General features: G+C 34.0%; 1 protein-coding gene across 2 annotated transcripts in view; it reads left to right on the plus strand.

Annotated features, from left to right (window-relative positions):
* Window positions 1-13,124: 13,124 nt before the first annotated feature.
* The window catches only part of LOC129941186 (pleckstrin homology domain-containing family G member 5), a 438,783-nt gene continuing 434,479 nt past the window's right edge, over window positions 13,125-17,428 (plus strand). The window contains exon 1 of one of the 2 annotated variants that reach the window (XM_056049756.1): window positions 13,125-15,091. The gene's annotated coding sequence lies outside the window, so the exon portion shown is untranslated. The remainder of the gene's footprint in view (window positions 15,092-17,428) is intronic. The other variant, XM_056049758.1, reaches the window with a different exon arrangement.

Raw genomic sequence — 17,428 nt, forward strand, 5'->3', positions numbered from 1 at the left:
TGTTTTTGTTTACTCGACAAATAAATAGAGGATAATAATAATATTTTAAGTTTTATTTTTTAAAGGTGAATCATATTAGATAGTATTGATGATAGTGTTTCAGAATACTATAACTAAAATTGCTTTTGTATTTTTTTTGATTATATTTTAACAACTTTCTATGTTAAAAAGATGAGGTTTAAAGAGGAAAGCCTCTTACAGAAGATCCAGTTTTTCATAACTTGTAGTTTTGATATTTATATGAATATTTAGCTTCAAAGCTTCACCTTTAAGATTTTGACCATAAAACTCATACTTTTAATGGTTACCAACAGTTTACCTTAATGTACGAAGATTCATTCTTAGGCCGTACGCCGCGAATATGGGAACTTTGGTAACATGTAAGTTACCACCTGATTTTATTCAGAAAACAATTCTTGCCATTTAATAATAGTAGAATAGTAGCAGATTAATCAGAAATCAGGCTTAATTTACCAAATATTACCAACTAGTTAAATACGTTCGGTTTGGAATGACTGGAATGAACTGCTTCGAGATCTGAAACTTAAAGTTGACTTAAACTTTCTATTAGTAAAAAGTTACGTATAATTATGTAAAGGGTCATTTTTTTGAGGTTAGGATTTTCATGCATTAGTATTTGACAGATCACGCGGGATTGCAGACCTGGTGTCAAAGAGAAAGATGCTCAGTATGCTTTGACATTTCATCATGAATAGACTTACTAACGAGCAACGCTTGAAAATCATTGAATTTTATTACCAAAATCAGTGTTCGGTTCGAAATGTGTTTCGCGCTTTACGTCCGATTTATGGTCTACATAATCGACCAAGTGAGCAAACAATTAATGCGATTGTGACCAAGTTTCGCACTCAGTTTACTTTATTGGACATTAAACCAACCACACGAATGCGTGCACTGCGTACAGAAGAGAATATTGCGTCTGTTTCTGAGAGTGTTGCTGAAGACCGTGAAATGTCGATTCGTCGCCGTTCGCAGCAATTGGGTTTGTGTTATTCGACCACATGGAAGATTTTACGCAAAGATCTTGGTGTAAAACCGTATAAAATACAGCTCGTGCAAGAACTGAAGCCGAACGATCTGCCACAACGTCGAATTTTCAGTGAATGGGCCCTAGAAAAGTTGGCAGAAAATCCGCTTTTTTATCGACAAATTTTGTTCAGCGATGAGGCTCATTTCTGGTTGAATGGCTACGTAAATAAGCAAAATTGCCACATTTGGAGTGAAGAGCAACCAGAAGCCGTTCAAGAACTGCCCATGCATCCCGAAAAATGCACTGTTTGGTGTGGTTTGTACGCTGGTGGAATCATTGGACCGTATTTTTTCAAAGATGCTGTTGGACGCAACGTTACGGTGAATGGCGATCGCTATCGTTCAATGCTAACAAACTTTTTGTTGCCAAAAATGGAAGAACTGAACTTGGTTGACATGTGGTTTCAACAAGATGGTGCTAGATGCCACACAGCTCGCGATTCTATGGCCATTTTGAGGGAAAACTTCGGAGAACAATTCATCTCAAGGAATGGACCGGTAAGTTGGCCACCAAGATCATGCGATTTGACGCCTTTAGGCTATTTTTTGTGGGGCTACGTCAAGTCTATAGTCTACACAAATAAGCCAGCAACTATTCCAGCTTTGGAAGACAACATTTCCGAAGAAATTCGGGCTATTCCGGTCGAAATGCTCGAAAAAGTTACCCAAAATTGGACTTTCCGAATGGACCGCAGCCGCGGTCAACATTTAAATGAAATTATCTTCAAAAAGTAAATGTCATGGACCAATCTAACGTTTCAAATAAAGAATTGATGAGATTTTGCAAATTTTATGCGTTTTTTTTTTTTTTAAAGTTCTCAAGCTCTTAAAAAATCACCGTTTATAAAAATTAAGTTTTTCTGATTTGCATTAAATTTTTCAATTATTTAGAAGCGAAAGTTATAGTTAACTCTTTACTTCTAAATCTCAGTATTTCAATTTCGCATTATTTTTAAATCCTTTTTAATTTAAAAGTTTATCTTTCAGCACTGTTTTGCTAAATGTTGACGTGAAAATCCCTATTTTGATAACCACCAGGGAAAGTCAATTGTTCAAATAATTATTTAAACTTTAGAAATTAAATTTTAACGTTAGATTTTAAAGTGTAAAATATTGAGAAGAAAGAGTTTTCGCACAGAAGCAGTTTTCAAATAGAAATCACAGGAAAAATTAATGAATAGAAAATTCGAAACTGTGTTATATGGTTCAATTTTTTTAGCAGGTAAGAATATATTACGTTTGTATTATTTATAATTATCATTTAACACTTATTTCTTTCTTTATAAAAAGGGATAAGAAATTGAATTTTATCGTCTGACTGATTAAACACTTCAATTGTTGAAAATGAAAAAAAAAAATATATTAATGATAAATATAAGAATAACTGAGATTGCATTAAAATATCTTTATGGCTTTCAAAATTGACTCAAATTTAAAATTGAATTTAAATGACTTAAAAAGTTAAAGCTACTGCAGTAAAATTGGCTTTAAGACTATTGAATTCTTCAAAGCATGTCTGTCAATACTTTTAGCACTTTTATTGTAAGAGTTCAAGATAGTTTACAATTCAAAAAGCCTTTAAAAAAGAGACTCTAACACACTGTAACTTCTCATCCTGTCTGTCGATTTGTCTTCCTTTAAAAAAAAATTTATACAAATATTTTGTGCGAGATAAATGATTTAAAGTCAAAAGTTATCTTTAAATTGTATCTTTCTAAATAAAAAATCGTTTTTTGTTACGCAGATTTTTAGGCGAAAACCAATTTTAGTAACATTTATTGAAAGTTTTTATTTCTAATATAAAAGCATACAAATTAGAAAATTAAGCACAAAATAATTTTTTTTTTTGGATCTTAATTTTTATAAACTAAAATTTTACTGAACGTCGAAAACAATATATTTTTTAAGACTAAATTAGTTAATTAGAATCCAATATCTTAAATTTTTAAGTCAAAAATCAATTTTTACCAAGTTTTATGAATGATTTTTTTTGTTTAGGTTTTTAATTTTTGTAATAAAACTGTCATCTCGTTTTTTCTCAAAATTTGACTGAATGTTGAAAACCATATTTTTATAAGATACAAATAATCTGAAAATAGTTCCCTAAGCTTTGGAAAAATTTATTAAAGTGGAAGATAAATTTTGACCAAGTTTTAGTAATGTTTTTTAGCTTTTTATTATTTATACAAAAAATTAAAAATTTAATTTTTCTTAAAAAAATTACCAGATGTCAAAAACGTTGTTTTTTGTTTGTTTGTTATTTTTGAGATACGGTCATTTTTTTTCGTAAAATATTCGAGGTGACAAATAGCTTTTTTTCGGTATTTTTGATTTAAAAAAAAACAGTTAATTGGATTTTTTTCTAGAAATATACTTGTTTGATATCACGATACAACACATAATATACAATTTTATGTCTCCAGCGTTATTGGTTGATATTTTGGATTAACCAAAATTTTAACTTAATTTTTAAATTGCTATGGCAAAAAACCTCAAACACAATTTTCTTAAAAGTCCTTTCTAATCTTTCTTTATCTCTGTATCAATAAATTTATTTACAGTCCATATCTCTAATGGTTCTTGAGATATGGACGACAAAAATGTACGGACATAAGAATGTACGAAATATCTTCTAATGTTAAGTTAACAAACTTTAAAATCGATCTGTAACGTTTCAAGCTAGAAATGTGGGAAAAATAAAAAAATTGATTCTTGATATTTGTGAATAAATGAAGCCATTGAAGGCATTAAAAAATAAAATCTTTTAAGAAATGGTAGTAAAATTGGTTACAATAAAACTCTCGTTAAAAAAATAGATTTTGAAATCAATTTTTTTTAATATATGTATATGTGCATATGTATATAGCTGTTAATTTTTAGTAATTTTTTTTAAGAAAATAAAACTGACAACTTTTTTATAAAAACACATAAGACGACATAGTTAACGGAAAAATCACTGAAAACTCGAATTTTCTCAAAAACCAACCGAAATATTGTTATTAAATTTTCTCTTAAATTATGTTTCTTAACTTATATTCTTTCAATACAAAAATATATATAGAACCATTATTTTGTTCTTTAGTTGTCTTAAGAACCAATGAACCAATCGACAGACGGGATGGGAAGTTATCAGTGTGGGTCGCAGCCCAGCCTCTTTTTTTTTATGTAAGCGCACGCTCAAGGGGGTATTTATTATGTAGACACAGTGGGTGCACTAGGAAAGGGAGAGAGGGGTTGAAAGGAGGTGTCGGTGCACATTGGTTTTGAATTCCTAAATATTGCAATGGCTGGGAAAGACAGATTGTGGTAAGGAATTCCACATTCGCGTAGTACGGCTGAAGAAGGAATATCTGTTCTTGACAGTACGAAGTTGGGCTCGATGAGCATTTTTAGAAGCGCGAGTATTACGATTGAACTATTTAAGGGGAGGAATGCAACTGGCAGTTTCTCTAGAGCATAAACCGTTAGAATAGCGATAAAAAAGGGTAAGACAAGAAACATTAGGACGATGTACAAGTGACGTAAATGATTCGATAATGGTGATATCACCAATTAATTTAAATGCTCTACGTTCAATACTGTCCAAGAGGCTCAAGTAAGTTGCTGTAGCACCAGCCCAGAGATGGGAGTTATACTCAAGCTTTGGTCGTATATATTTTTTTGTAAATAACAGCCAGATCAAAAGGGGAGAAAAACTTCTTGCATCGCCTTAGAAAACCCAAACATCTTGCGACATTTTTGGCAACATCACTTATATGATTGTTATATAAGAGGTGGTTGGTGGCAAACATACCGAGAATATCGAGATGTTCAATCTCCTCGATGAAAGTACCATCCATGGATAATGGCAAGTGGGGTATATCTCGCTTTAACGATACAAGACAGCATTGGGCTTTCGAAGCATTAAGTTTCACACGTTTTTTTATTTCCCCTTGTACAATGCTGTTTAGGTCGGAATTTAATGAGCTTATCATATTTTGTCTTTGCAGTTCCACCTCCGAAGAAGAGGGATGTGAATCTGAAAACTAATATGCAAAGCTAAGAGTACTATCGTCAGCTAAACAATGTATTAGATTAGAAGTTGCAGACAAGAGAAGATTAATAAAAATGAAAAAGAGGGTTGGAGATAAAACGGAACCCTGGGGCACACCATAATTTATTTTGTGGCTTTCAGACTTGAATCAGTCCAATACTACTTGTATTGAACGATCCGAAAGGTAATTACTAATTCAATGAAGAAGAGATTCATGAAAACTTAATTTGGCCTGTTGCCAAACCCTATCAAATGCTTTTAAAATATCAAGTGAAATAATCTTACTTTCTTCAAAGCGATGTACAAATTTGCTCCACTGTTTGGTGAGATGAACTATGACATCACCAGTGGACTTATTGCTACGAAAGCCGAATTGTCGGTCATTAAGAAGCTTTCGACTTTCGAAATATTTCTTGATCTGATAGTTAATCAACGTTTCCATGTTTTTGGAAAGAAGGGACGTAAGTGCAAATCGGTCGGTAATTAGATGGTGAAGAAAATTCGCAGTTTTTGAAACGTGACATGAGGAGTAGGACAGATGAAAAAGCTTGCGCAGTGGTTTTGCCAGCGCAGCTTTGAAGAACCCCACTTCAGACTAATAGCGGGGATACCATCCGGACGAGCACATTTATGTGTGTTTAGATCTCTAAGGACTCTTGCCTTAGTAGGAGTGCGAAAAAAGATTGGTCCCATAAAATTAGCGGCGAACTGTCTATCAAAGAGATTAGTTTTCTCTAAAGAGCTAGTAAAAATAGTGTCATTGACAATAACCGTAGAAACCGATGAAGAGGAAGGCATCCCATGATTTTTACAAATGACCAACATTTTGTACTGCCTTTTGGACATTGCAGTATTTTTGCCGTAATTTTTGGTTGCAGGCCTTCCTGGCTTGATTGAATTTAAGAGAGGCCATTACTTCCACAAAACGTCACTGTTTGGTGCGCTCTTTGATCCGGACGTGTGAATGGACTTCTTCACTTCTTCGAAACCACCGATGAAACGACTGTCACCGTGAATTCGGAGCGTTCTGGTCATGTGATAGCCGACTTTTTTGCAAGATACGTTTTCGTAATTTTTAGTTCTGGCAACATCAACTGTCCACCAAGATCATGCGGTTTGACACTGCTGGACTTTATTTTTAGTGGGGCTACGTGAAACACCGTGTTTATGCAGATACCCTTTTTCACTTAAAAATCAACATTTGTTAAGCCCAACATGTGTCAAAAAAGTATTTGAAAATTACCTAAAAAGAATCGACGCTTGCAACAATTTGCGTGGTAGCCATTCATATGATGTAGTGTTTCACACTTAATGTCAATATTCTAACTTGATAAAGGGTTTTTTAATTGGCCCCCGGTGGCAGCCATTTTATTTGGGTGACATCTGTCAAATCGTTTGTTTATTATTCAGATGTAAATGCTTAATCATCATGGCAAGTTACATGATTGAACAGCACGTTCAAATGATTGAACTATGTTATCAAAATGAGTGTTCGTTAACACAAATATTGCGGGCATTGCAACCATTTTCCGGTAGACGTGTTTGCCCTTCATAGACGACTCTTCAACGTTTGATGGCCAAATTTGAGATGACCGGTTCAGTGAACAACAACACCCGTACTTTCAAGGAACACAAGTTCGACTGAGAACATAGCCGCGGTCTGTGAAAGTGTAAAGCAGAACCCAAGGCAGTCTATTCCTGGCCGTGTAGAAGAATTCGGCCTTTCGCAGACTTGAACTTTCAACGAATTTTGCGTCGTGACTTGGGCACTCACCACGTACAAGATCCAACTGACCCAGGAGTTCAAATTCCATGACCATAGGCAACGCCGTTTGTTCGCTGACTGGGCTTCAAACCGTTTGGAAGAGGACCCCAATTTTGTCCGAAAAATCATTTTTAGTGACGAGGCGCGTTTTTGAATGAATGGCTGTGTTATCAAGCAAAATTTCAATACATGGGGGGGGGGGGCAACCCAAGAAAAATTCACCTGGTGATAATGCATCGTCAAAAAGTTACAGTTTTGTGTGAATTTTGGCCGTCAGGCGTGCGTGTGTACGTTTTTTTCGTACTCCATAGCTCAAGAACCAGAAGAGATATCGACTTCAAATAAATTTTTTTATACTGATAAATAGACAGAAAGATGCAGAAAGGGCTCTCAAGAAAATTGCGTGGTGGTTTTTTTACCATAGCAGTTTGAATAAAAGGTGAAAATTTTGGTTAACCCTAAATATGTTACGAACCAAAAACGCTAGAGACTTGAATTGAATTGTATATTATGTGTTGCAACGTGATATCAAAGAAGTTTTTTTTTTTGAAATAAATCCATTTAACGGTTTTTTTATAAATCAAAAATTTTAACTCCAAACCAATTTGTTCAACGAAAACTAATGTTTTTGACATCTGATAAAATTTTGAGAAAAATTGAATTGACAGTTTTTTTTATAAAAAATAAAAATCTAAAACAAACATTACTCAAAATTCGACTCAAATATCTTTTCAAAAGCTTGAAATTTGGGCTTCAATCTTTTTTTATCTTATAAGAAATATTGTTTTTAACATTCTGAAAAGTAATGAGAAAAATCGAATTGACAGTTTTTTTTACATAAAATTAAAAACCGAAAAAAATTAACAAAAGTTGGTACAAATTTACTTTCGACTCAAATAGCTTTTCAAAAATTAAAAATATTGGCTTCAAACTTATTTTATTTCACAGAAAATATTGTTTTCGATATTCAGTAATTTTTATATAAAAATCCAACAATCCAATTTTTTTATAAAAAATAAAATCTACAACAAAAAGTACACAAATTTGGTAAAAATTGACACGAGTACATATAGACAAACTTTTAAGCAAGACAAATCGACAGACGGGATGGGAATTTATCAGTGTGGGTGGCATCCCAGCCTCTTTTGCTTTTCACTTCGCAAAATTTTGAGACTGGTGTGGTTACATATAATGTAAAGCCTGTGCTTCATAGTTTTGCTCGTACCATTGAAAATATCGGGGCTGTAAGTGAAAGTGTTGCCAGACACTTGAACGTGTCGATTCCTCATCGTTCTCAGGAATTAGGACAGTCTTACGACACATTATGGCGTATTTTGCATTTGGATCTACACCTTACTCCATATAAAGTCCAGCTCGCATAACAACTGAAGCCAGTTCTTTGGTCCAGATGTGTGAATGGACCTTACTTCTTCGAAACCGACGATTGAACGAATCACACCGTCAATTTGGAGCGTTATGGTGTATGATAGACGACTTTTTTTTAATGCTATTAAAGAATACGGCTTGGAAAATAATGTGGATTAAACAAGACGATGCTACATGCCACCAAGATCATGCGGTTTGGCAGAGCTGGTCTTTTTTTTGTGGAGCTACGCTCCAGAACTTGTTTATGCAGATAAACCTTTGAACTTTAAAACCAGCATTCGTCAAGCCCAACATGTGTCAAAAAGTATAAGAAAATTACGTCCAAAGAATCGTTGTTTGCAAAAATTTGCGTGGTGGGAATTCAAATGATGTAGTGTTTCACACAAAATGTCAACATTCAAACCTTATAAACGGGTTTTCAATTAGTCCAGCGTGGCAGCTACTTAGTTTTAGTGACATCTGTCAAATCTTGTGTTTCTTATTCAGTTGATTATGCCAAATCATCATGGTACACGATTACACGATTGAACAACACGTTCAAATGATAACACACTAGCGGCCCGTCCCGGCTTCGCACGGGTAGACATAAATAGGTACAAATATTTAAGTTATAAGTATGCTAATTAAAACTACCATGAATCACTTAATTAAAAAAAATTGTATGCTTATCTTTGAGCCTACCTGTGCACTACTTTGGCTGTGGTATTTGTAGGTGGCAACAAAATGTATTGATTTTCAAGAGATCCTACTCCAGAAAGTTAAAATACAATCACCCGTTTGGAAAACACTCTTCCCTTAAGTCGATACCAACTGTGGAAAAAGTTTGTCCCTGGGACAAACATTATTTGAACGGTCGGTACATACATAAGTACATCTAAAGCAAATTTGAGAATATTAGAGGGACGGGCCGCTAGTCCTAACTATAGCCTATGTTACTCAGTGATAATGTAGTTTTCTAATGAAAAAAGAATTATTAAAATCGGTCCAGTACTTTTTGAGTTTTTTCGTTACATACAAAAAAATAAATCTTTGCTCTTTTAAATAAAGAGTGTCCCAAAATTAGCGCAAGATTTGAATTTGCCGACATTTGTGCAGTGAAGTGTTGGAAACCCTGAAAAAAAGCAATTTGACAGCTAACAGTATAGGGTTATTAAAAATGGAGCGTAACACGATAGAACAACGTGTCTTCATTATTAAAGAATATTTCAAAAATAGAGAAAGCTTGGCGGCTGCAGTTCGAAAATTTCATACAAAATATGGTCGGAATAGTGTTTTAACTTCGTCAACTGTGAAGAGATTAATTGAAAAATTCATGGAGACTGGATCCGTTGGAGACGCCAAACGCACTGGTCGTCCATAAACAAGCCGTTCAAATGTGAATGTCAAAGCAGTGCGTGAGAGTGTTGCTGACAATCCAGGAACCTCAATTCGACGTCGTCGTGGACAAGAATTGCAAATTTCAAGAACCTCTCTACAGCGTATACTCACCAAAGATCTGTGTCTTCATGCTTACAAAATTCAATTTACACAACAATTGACGCCTAATGACCATGGACAGAGAAGAGAGTTCGTTGAATGGATTATTGAACAACAACAAATGGACCTTGATTTTTCGAGCAAAATCATCCTAAGCGATGAAGCACATTTTCATCTTGATGGCTTTGTCAATCGCCAAAATTGCAGCATTTGGGGTTCGGAGAACCCACATGTGACTGTCGAAAAACAAATGCATCCACAACGCGTGACTGCATGGTGTGGATTTTGGGCTGGAGGCATAATTGGGCCATATTTTTTTGAAAATGATGCTGGTCAAGCAGTGACTGTTACTGGTGCTCGATATCACGACATGATTACGCAGTTCTTTCTGCCGAAATTGGATGATATTGATGTGTCAAATATGTGGTTTCAACAAGACGGAGCCACATGTCATACAGCCCGTGAAACAATTCAATTGCTGCTTGAGACATTTCCAGGTCGTGTACTCTCTCGTTTCGATGATAAAAATTGGCCTCCTAGATCGTGTGATTTAACACCAATAGACTTCTTTTTATGGGGTTATTTGAAACCACAAGTCTATGTCAACAAGCCCACAACCACCCGTGCATTAAAGGAGGAGATTCAACGCTGCATCAACGAAATTCAGCCACATTTATGCAAAATGGTCATGGAAAATTTCAACAAAAGAGTGCGCATGTGCATGCAAAGGTGTGAAGGCCATTTGTCCGATGTGTTATTCCATACTTAACCCTATCCTATGTACTTTACGAGTCAATAAAAATATAACTATCAAAAGACTAAAAACGGCGTTTTCTATTTAATTCAAATCTTGCGTTAATTTTGGGACACCCTTTATTATTGACGATTATTATGAAAATGAGTGTTTGTTAACGCAAAGGTTGCGCCCATTGCGTTCATACTTTGACGGTAAACGTAGTTGCCCTTCAAATCGACTCTTCAACGGTCTGTGAAAGTGTACAGCGGAACCCAAGGCAGTCTATTCCTCGCCGTGCAGATGAACTCTGCTTTTCGCAGACTTCAACTTTCAACGAATTTTGCGTCGTGACTTCGGCACTCACCACGTACAAGATCCAACTGACCCAGAAGTTCAAATTCCATGACCATAGGCAACGCCGAGGACAACTATTTTGTCCGAAAGCCCATTTGTATTGCAGAGGCGTATTTTTAAATAAATACCTGTGTTAACAAGCAAAATTGCCATACATGGCGGGACTTGAGATTCACCAGATGATAATGTATCCTCAAAAAGTTAACGTTTTGTGCGAATTTTGGACCGGCGGCGGCGGCATAATTTGTCCTTTTTTTTTTGAAACTAATTTCTTACGGCCCAAATTGAACCATATGGACCAAGACGGCATGTGGTTCCACCAGGACCGCAGCGATACGTGCCATACGACAAACGCCACGGTTGACATTTTTCCCATCTACCCGCCCTTATTGTAAAGGGTGATTTTTTTGAAGTTAGGATTTTCATGCATTAGTATTTGACAGATCACGCGGGATTTCAGACATGGTGTCAAAGAGAAAGATGCTCAGTATGCTTTGACATTTCATCATGAATAGACTTACTAACGAGCAACGCTTGCAAATCATTGAATTTTATTACCAAAATTAGTGTTCGGTTCGAAATGTGTTTCGCGCTTTACGTCCGATTTATGGTCTACATAATCGACCAAGTGAGCAAACAATTAATGCGCTGGCGCTGTGACCAAGTTTCGCACTCAGTTTACTTTATTGGACATTAAACCAACCACACGAATGCGAACAGTGCGTACAGAAGAGAATATTGCGTCTGTTTCTGAGAGTGTTGCTAAAGACCGTGAAATGTCGATTCGTCGCCGTTCGCAGCAATTGGGTTTGTGTTATTCGACCACATGGAAGATTTTACGCAAAGATCTTGCTGTAAAACCGTAGAAAATACAGCTCGTGCAAGAACTGAAGCCGAACGATCTGCCACAACGTCAAATTTTCAGTGAATGGGCCCTAGAAAAGTTGGCAGAAAATCCGCTTTTTTATCGACAAATTTTGTTCAGCGATGAGGCTCATTTCTGGTTGAATGGCTACGTAAATAAGCAAAATTGCCGCATTTGGAGTGAAGAGCAACCAGAAGCCGTTCAAGAACTGCCCATGCATCCCGAAAAATGCACTGTTTGGTGTGGTTTGTACGCTGGTGGAATCATTGGACCGTATTTTTTCAAAGATGCTGTTGGACGCAACGTTACGGTGAATGGCGATCGCTATCGTTCAATGCTAACAAACTTTTTGTTGCCAAAAATGGAAGAACTGAACTTGGTTGATATGTGGTTTCAACAAGATTACGCTACATGCCACACAGCTTGCGATTTTATGGCCATTTTGAGGGAAAACTTCGGAGAACAATTCATCTCAAGGAATGGACCGGTAAGTTGGCCACCAAGACGCCTTTAGACTATTTTTTACGGGGCTACGTCAAGTCTGAAGTCTACACAAATAAGCCAGCAACTATTCCAGCTTTGGAAGACAACATTTCCGAAGAAATTCGGGCTATTCCGGCCGAAATGCTCGAAAAAGTTACCCAAAATTGGACTTTCCGAATGGACCACCTAAGACGCAGCCGCGGTCAACATTTAAATGAAATTATCTTCAAAAAGTAAATGTCATGGACCAATCTAACGTTTCAAATAAAAAATCGATGAGATTTTGCAAATTTTATGCGTTTTTTTTTTTTAAAAAAGTTCTCAAGCTCTTAAAAAATCACCGTTTAATAACCTCTTCTATAAAGGAAATATCAGGATAACGAATATTTTAAATGTTTTTATTTACGTTCACTTTTAAAACCGCAAAATGGATAACCCTGTACAATAGTATTATGTTTTTATTTATTTGTTTTTAATTCGACAGATAGTAGTATCGATTACAATATCTCAAAATGGGAAGTTAAAAAATCTACGATGTTTATTTTCCTATTATTTACACAGTCGCGTCTGTATTTGTATTTGCACCCCCAATTCAAGTCTTTTCAAAACTCAAAATCTTTATCTAAAAATGTACACATTAAAAACCACTTATGTATGTATACGGAAATAATATTTTTTTATCACATCAAATTCACCCAGCATCGCATAATATTTCATAAGTGAATAAAAACTAACAAATATAAACTCAGACCCTATGGCGTATGAGTAATATTTTCGTTCCTTTCCCTATGATCAAATACAAATATCTATGCATTTAAACAATCAATTTACACCTGAACCCACACAGAAGCTAATTTCTATCCATTATTATATATTTTTCAAGATAAGGCAAATTGCATTTTCTATTTTCAAACAGCACATACTAATTGGTTTAAACAATTTATTACAACGACCAACGCGCGGTGTCAGGCGAGACGAACGGCAGCGTTGGAGTTATAGGATAGCTACATGTAAAGCCACCATCCATAAAGGGTAAATAAACAGTTTATCTAACACAATTTTCCAATTAACAGGTGTCAATTGTGTGTTTTTTTCGTTTTGTTTGTTTATTTCTTTATTATGATAACTTGTCTGACGTTTGCCTGCTAACCTACTGCCTGCTACTACTGGAGTGCTCTGCCTTCTCCCTCACCCTTTTATAGTTTATTTTTTAAAATGTGAAACAAAAACAAAGTAAAAATAAATGACAACATGAACGTCAGATAAAAGCTGTCAAACCAGCACAACGACGACGAAGTGAAGTACTACGATCAATTTGAAATTTTCAATGCCAAAAAAAGCTTTTTCTTTTCCCTCTCTTTCTCTTCGTTGAGTTTAAAACAAAATAAAAAATAAACAAATTGAAAAAAAATAAATAAAAACAACTAAATACAAAAGTAAAGAGAGTAAGTCAAAGAAAGAGAAACAACAACAACATCCAAATTGCGATAAACCCGTCCGCTGCTGTCATCAACGTCGCCGTCGGTTAATGATACAGCAAAACAGCAACGGCAACAGCGACAGCGAACGAAGCGGCCATATCGACAACTAAAACTACCGCGGCGGCAGCGATCCTAAGCGAAAAATCAAAAACGATCGAATTCAAATCTAAGAAATCAGAATTCCCTCGACATAACAACGAACGCTTGACGCTCCACAAACAGACGTGCGACCAGCCGACGCGACGGATCCATTTTTCTTATTAAACTTTTATTCGTTTATGATTTATTAAACTTTTCAAAAATGTGAAGACAAGTGGACAAAAGAGAGAAGCACAAACAAAAATAAACATCTCAATCTCAAAAACAAAGAGAACCCAACTCAATCGAATTGAACCGAAAATTAATGTGAAATTGTGAATATCTAAACTAAAGTATCTGTATCTACTCACTTCTCAGTCTCACTAAAAAATAATTATTATTTCTCGCTGTTTAGTTGTGAAAGATACACATTAATCGCGGTGCGGTGTGACAAACGTCTTCGTTTTCGTCTTCGTCATCTTCGTCATCGTCGTCATTCGTCGTAGTCTTCCTTTTGTCCATGCTTCATAATTTTGTTCGCTTTTATTCTTTTTTGTATTTTGTACGTCGTCGCCGTTTCTTCGTGTCGTACTGTTTTTTAAAATTGTGATACCTTCTTGTAGTTATTCTGTATGTTTTTATTTTGTGTTTTCGATCGACGGGATTAGATATTTTTCAAAGTGAACACGCGCCGCCAGTGCCATCGATCGTTAGAAAAATAAAAAAGTGATCGAAAATCACTTCGAAAAGATCGAAAATTTAGAATATTGATCTTCAAGTGAATCTTTTTAAAACCAAATAAAAAAGCATAAACCGGGAATTTGGTTCTTTTTATTTTCATTTTTTTTTTAATTTTGCAAAAGAGTGCGGATCGGATGGGAGAGTATCTTTATGTCCATAGCCCATAACCCATAGCCCCTATGCTATATGTGCACAGTGTCTTAAGTTGGTAATAAAAAGCTTTCCTTAAAATAAGTGAAGAAAAGAGTGAGTGCGAGAAAAAGAGAGTTGAGAGAGAGAGAGAGCAAAAGTGTTCAAGTGGAATTTGCAAAAAAAAAAGAAATAAAGCGGGAAATGTTTAAAATTAAACCAAAATTTGTTGAAAATAAAATAAATATTCACTAAAATATTCAAGAGAATCCAAAATAAAAGTGATTTAAATATTTAAAAAAAAACTAAAGAGATCAAGATCACTCCAAGGAAGAGAGTGATAGTGAGAGAGAGGAGGAAAGAGAGTATCAAAAATCCATAGTGTACTCGTTTTCGTGTGATTCAACCAACATTTTAGAAGAAACACCAAACAAAAGAGAAAGCACAAACGGTGATACAATACAAAATTTTGTATCGATTGGAAAGGGATTTGGTTCCAGAAGATACAAAAAAAGTTAGTATGCCAAAGACGAAGGGTAAGAAGAAGAAGAAGAAGAAGAAGAAGTAGACGAAGAAGTTAAATAGCTTAAGAATTTTTAAGAAAAAAAAGTGAAGATACACAAAAGATAATAATTTAGAGTAGATATTAATTTGCAAAACAAAAGATAAGAGAAGTTAGTAAGAAGCCAATGAAGATTTTGAAGGTTTATCTTCAAGAATTTTGAAGAATAGCAGTTGATCAAAAAAAACATGTGATCTTCAAGTCATAAATAAACAAAATTAAAGAAATTGTTGTTAGTTTTCAACAAAATTAAGTAAGTTAGTGAAAATGTAAAGTGAGATAAAAAGAGTGAACAAAATTTGAAGATAGAGTTTTGGGTTGGGCAATATGCATACAAAATTGATAAAGGTCTTTTCTTCTTCAGACGTTTTTGTTTATTTATCAACATTTTAGTAATCATGCAGGAAGTATTATGGTAGCGGTTTTTTTTCTTATTTGGAGATTATTTTCAAGGGTGAAAATATTGTTTAAGAGACAAGACTTACTTTCTGTCTTATATAGGACAAAAATAATTTGTTTCTTCAGGTTGGGTTTTTTTATGAACTAAGTTTATCAACTTGATAAAGATAAAAAAGACATGTTTTTGCTTATATGATTAGGTGTTGGAAGTAATTGTGGTTATAGAGGCAATAAAGTAATTATTTCAACAACACCAAGTTTAAAAAAAATATAATGACTGAAGAAATAAAAATAAAATAAATATTTAAAATATTATTACACTTGTTGAATTATATCACTATGTTGTCAAGTAGTTTGTGTGACGGCAAATGATTGATGGAGGCTTCATTTGTTAGCTCGAAATCTTGTTAAATTTTGCAAAGTTAATGTTCTGCTTCTAGAGATAATTGAAAATATTTTATTAAAAGTCAAAACTATGAATGCCTACTTTGGATACAAAATTTAAAAAATCTACAGTATTAGTATTTTGCCTTTTTTTTGGAAAGATAAGGCAACTATAGAAAATTTATTTTTTGTGATTATAATCAAACACATGAAAAATATCGAAATTTCAAATACTCTAAAAAGGGTTATTCAAAAAATTGAATTAAAGGTTTTTGATTTGGTGTTACGGACATTTATTTGTCACTTTCGTTTAACAACAAATTGAGTCTAGAACAGTTGAAAAATATAATATTAATCTATTCTATAGACAATAAGATAGAAAAAATAATATTTGTTTCGATACTAAAGTCTTAAGTTCATTCATTTTTATGAAATTTTCTAAACAGGGGTGTACATGTGCACCCCATAGAACTGTTATTTTTAAGTAGTGAACCGATTTAAATTTTTTTCGAACAAGATCTTTTATTGTCTAAATGATATTTGGTGAATAAAAATGTGTATTTTTTGTTTTTGTGTTTTCAGAAATATGAACTTATTATTTTTAACTTTCCATAGGAAGTTATTGTAATGGGTCCGATTTGTCAAATTGAAAATTTCGACATTTCTCGACGTTTCAAGGTCCCTAGAGTCGAAATAAAAGATTTTTAGAAAGATGTCTGTCCGTACGTTCGTACGTCCGTATATGTCGCGACGTTTTTTTCGTCGTCCATAGCTCAAGAACCAGAAGAGATATCGATTTTAAATAAATTTTGTTATACAGATAATAAGACAGAAAGATGCAGAAAGGGCTCTCAAGAAAATTGCGTGGATGGTTTTTTTACCATAGTAGTTTGAAAAGAAGGTGAACATTTTGGTTAACCCTAAATATATTACGAACCAAAAACGCTAGAGACTTGAATTGAATTTTATATAATATATTGTAACGTGATGTCAAAGAAGTATATTTTTTGAACAAAAAATCCATTTATCGTTTTTTTTATAAATCCAAAAAAACTGAAAAAAAAATTGTCTTCTCCAAAATTTTACGACCGAAGTATGATTTCATCTCCAAAACCATTTTGTGCAACGGAGAATAATGTTTTTGACATATGATAAAATTTTGAGAAAAATCGAATTGACAGTTTTTTTTTATAAAAAATAAAAATCTAAAAAAAAAACATTATTTAAAGTTATTAAAAATTTGAATTTTGATTCAAATTTCCTTTCAAAAATTTGAGATTATGGCTTCCAACTAATTTAAACTTATAAGAAATATTATTTTCAACATTCAGAACAATTTTGAAAAGAATCGAATCGACAGTTTTTTTTACAAAAAATAAAAACTTGAAAAAAAAAAACATTACTTAAAGTTGGTAAAAATTGATTTTCGACTCAAATATCTTTCTAAAACTTCGCATTAATGGCTTTAAACTAATTTCATCTTTTAGAAATTATTGTTTTCAACAT

Source organism: Eupeodes corollae, chromosome 1 (genome assembly GCF_945859685.1).
Source record: "Eupeodes corollae chromosome 1, idEupCoro1.1, whole genome shotgun sequence".
Taxonomy (NCBI): domain Eukaryota; kingdom Metazoa; phylum Arthropoda; class Insecta; order Diptera; family Syrphidae; genus Eupeodes; species Eupeodes corollae.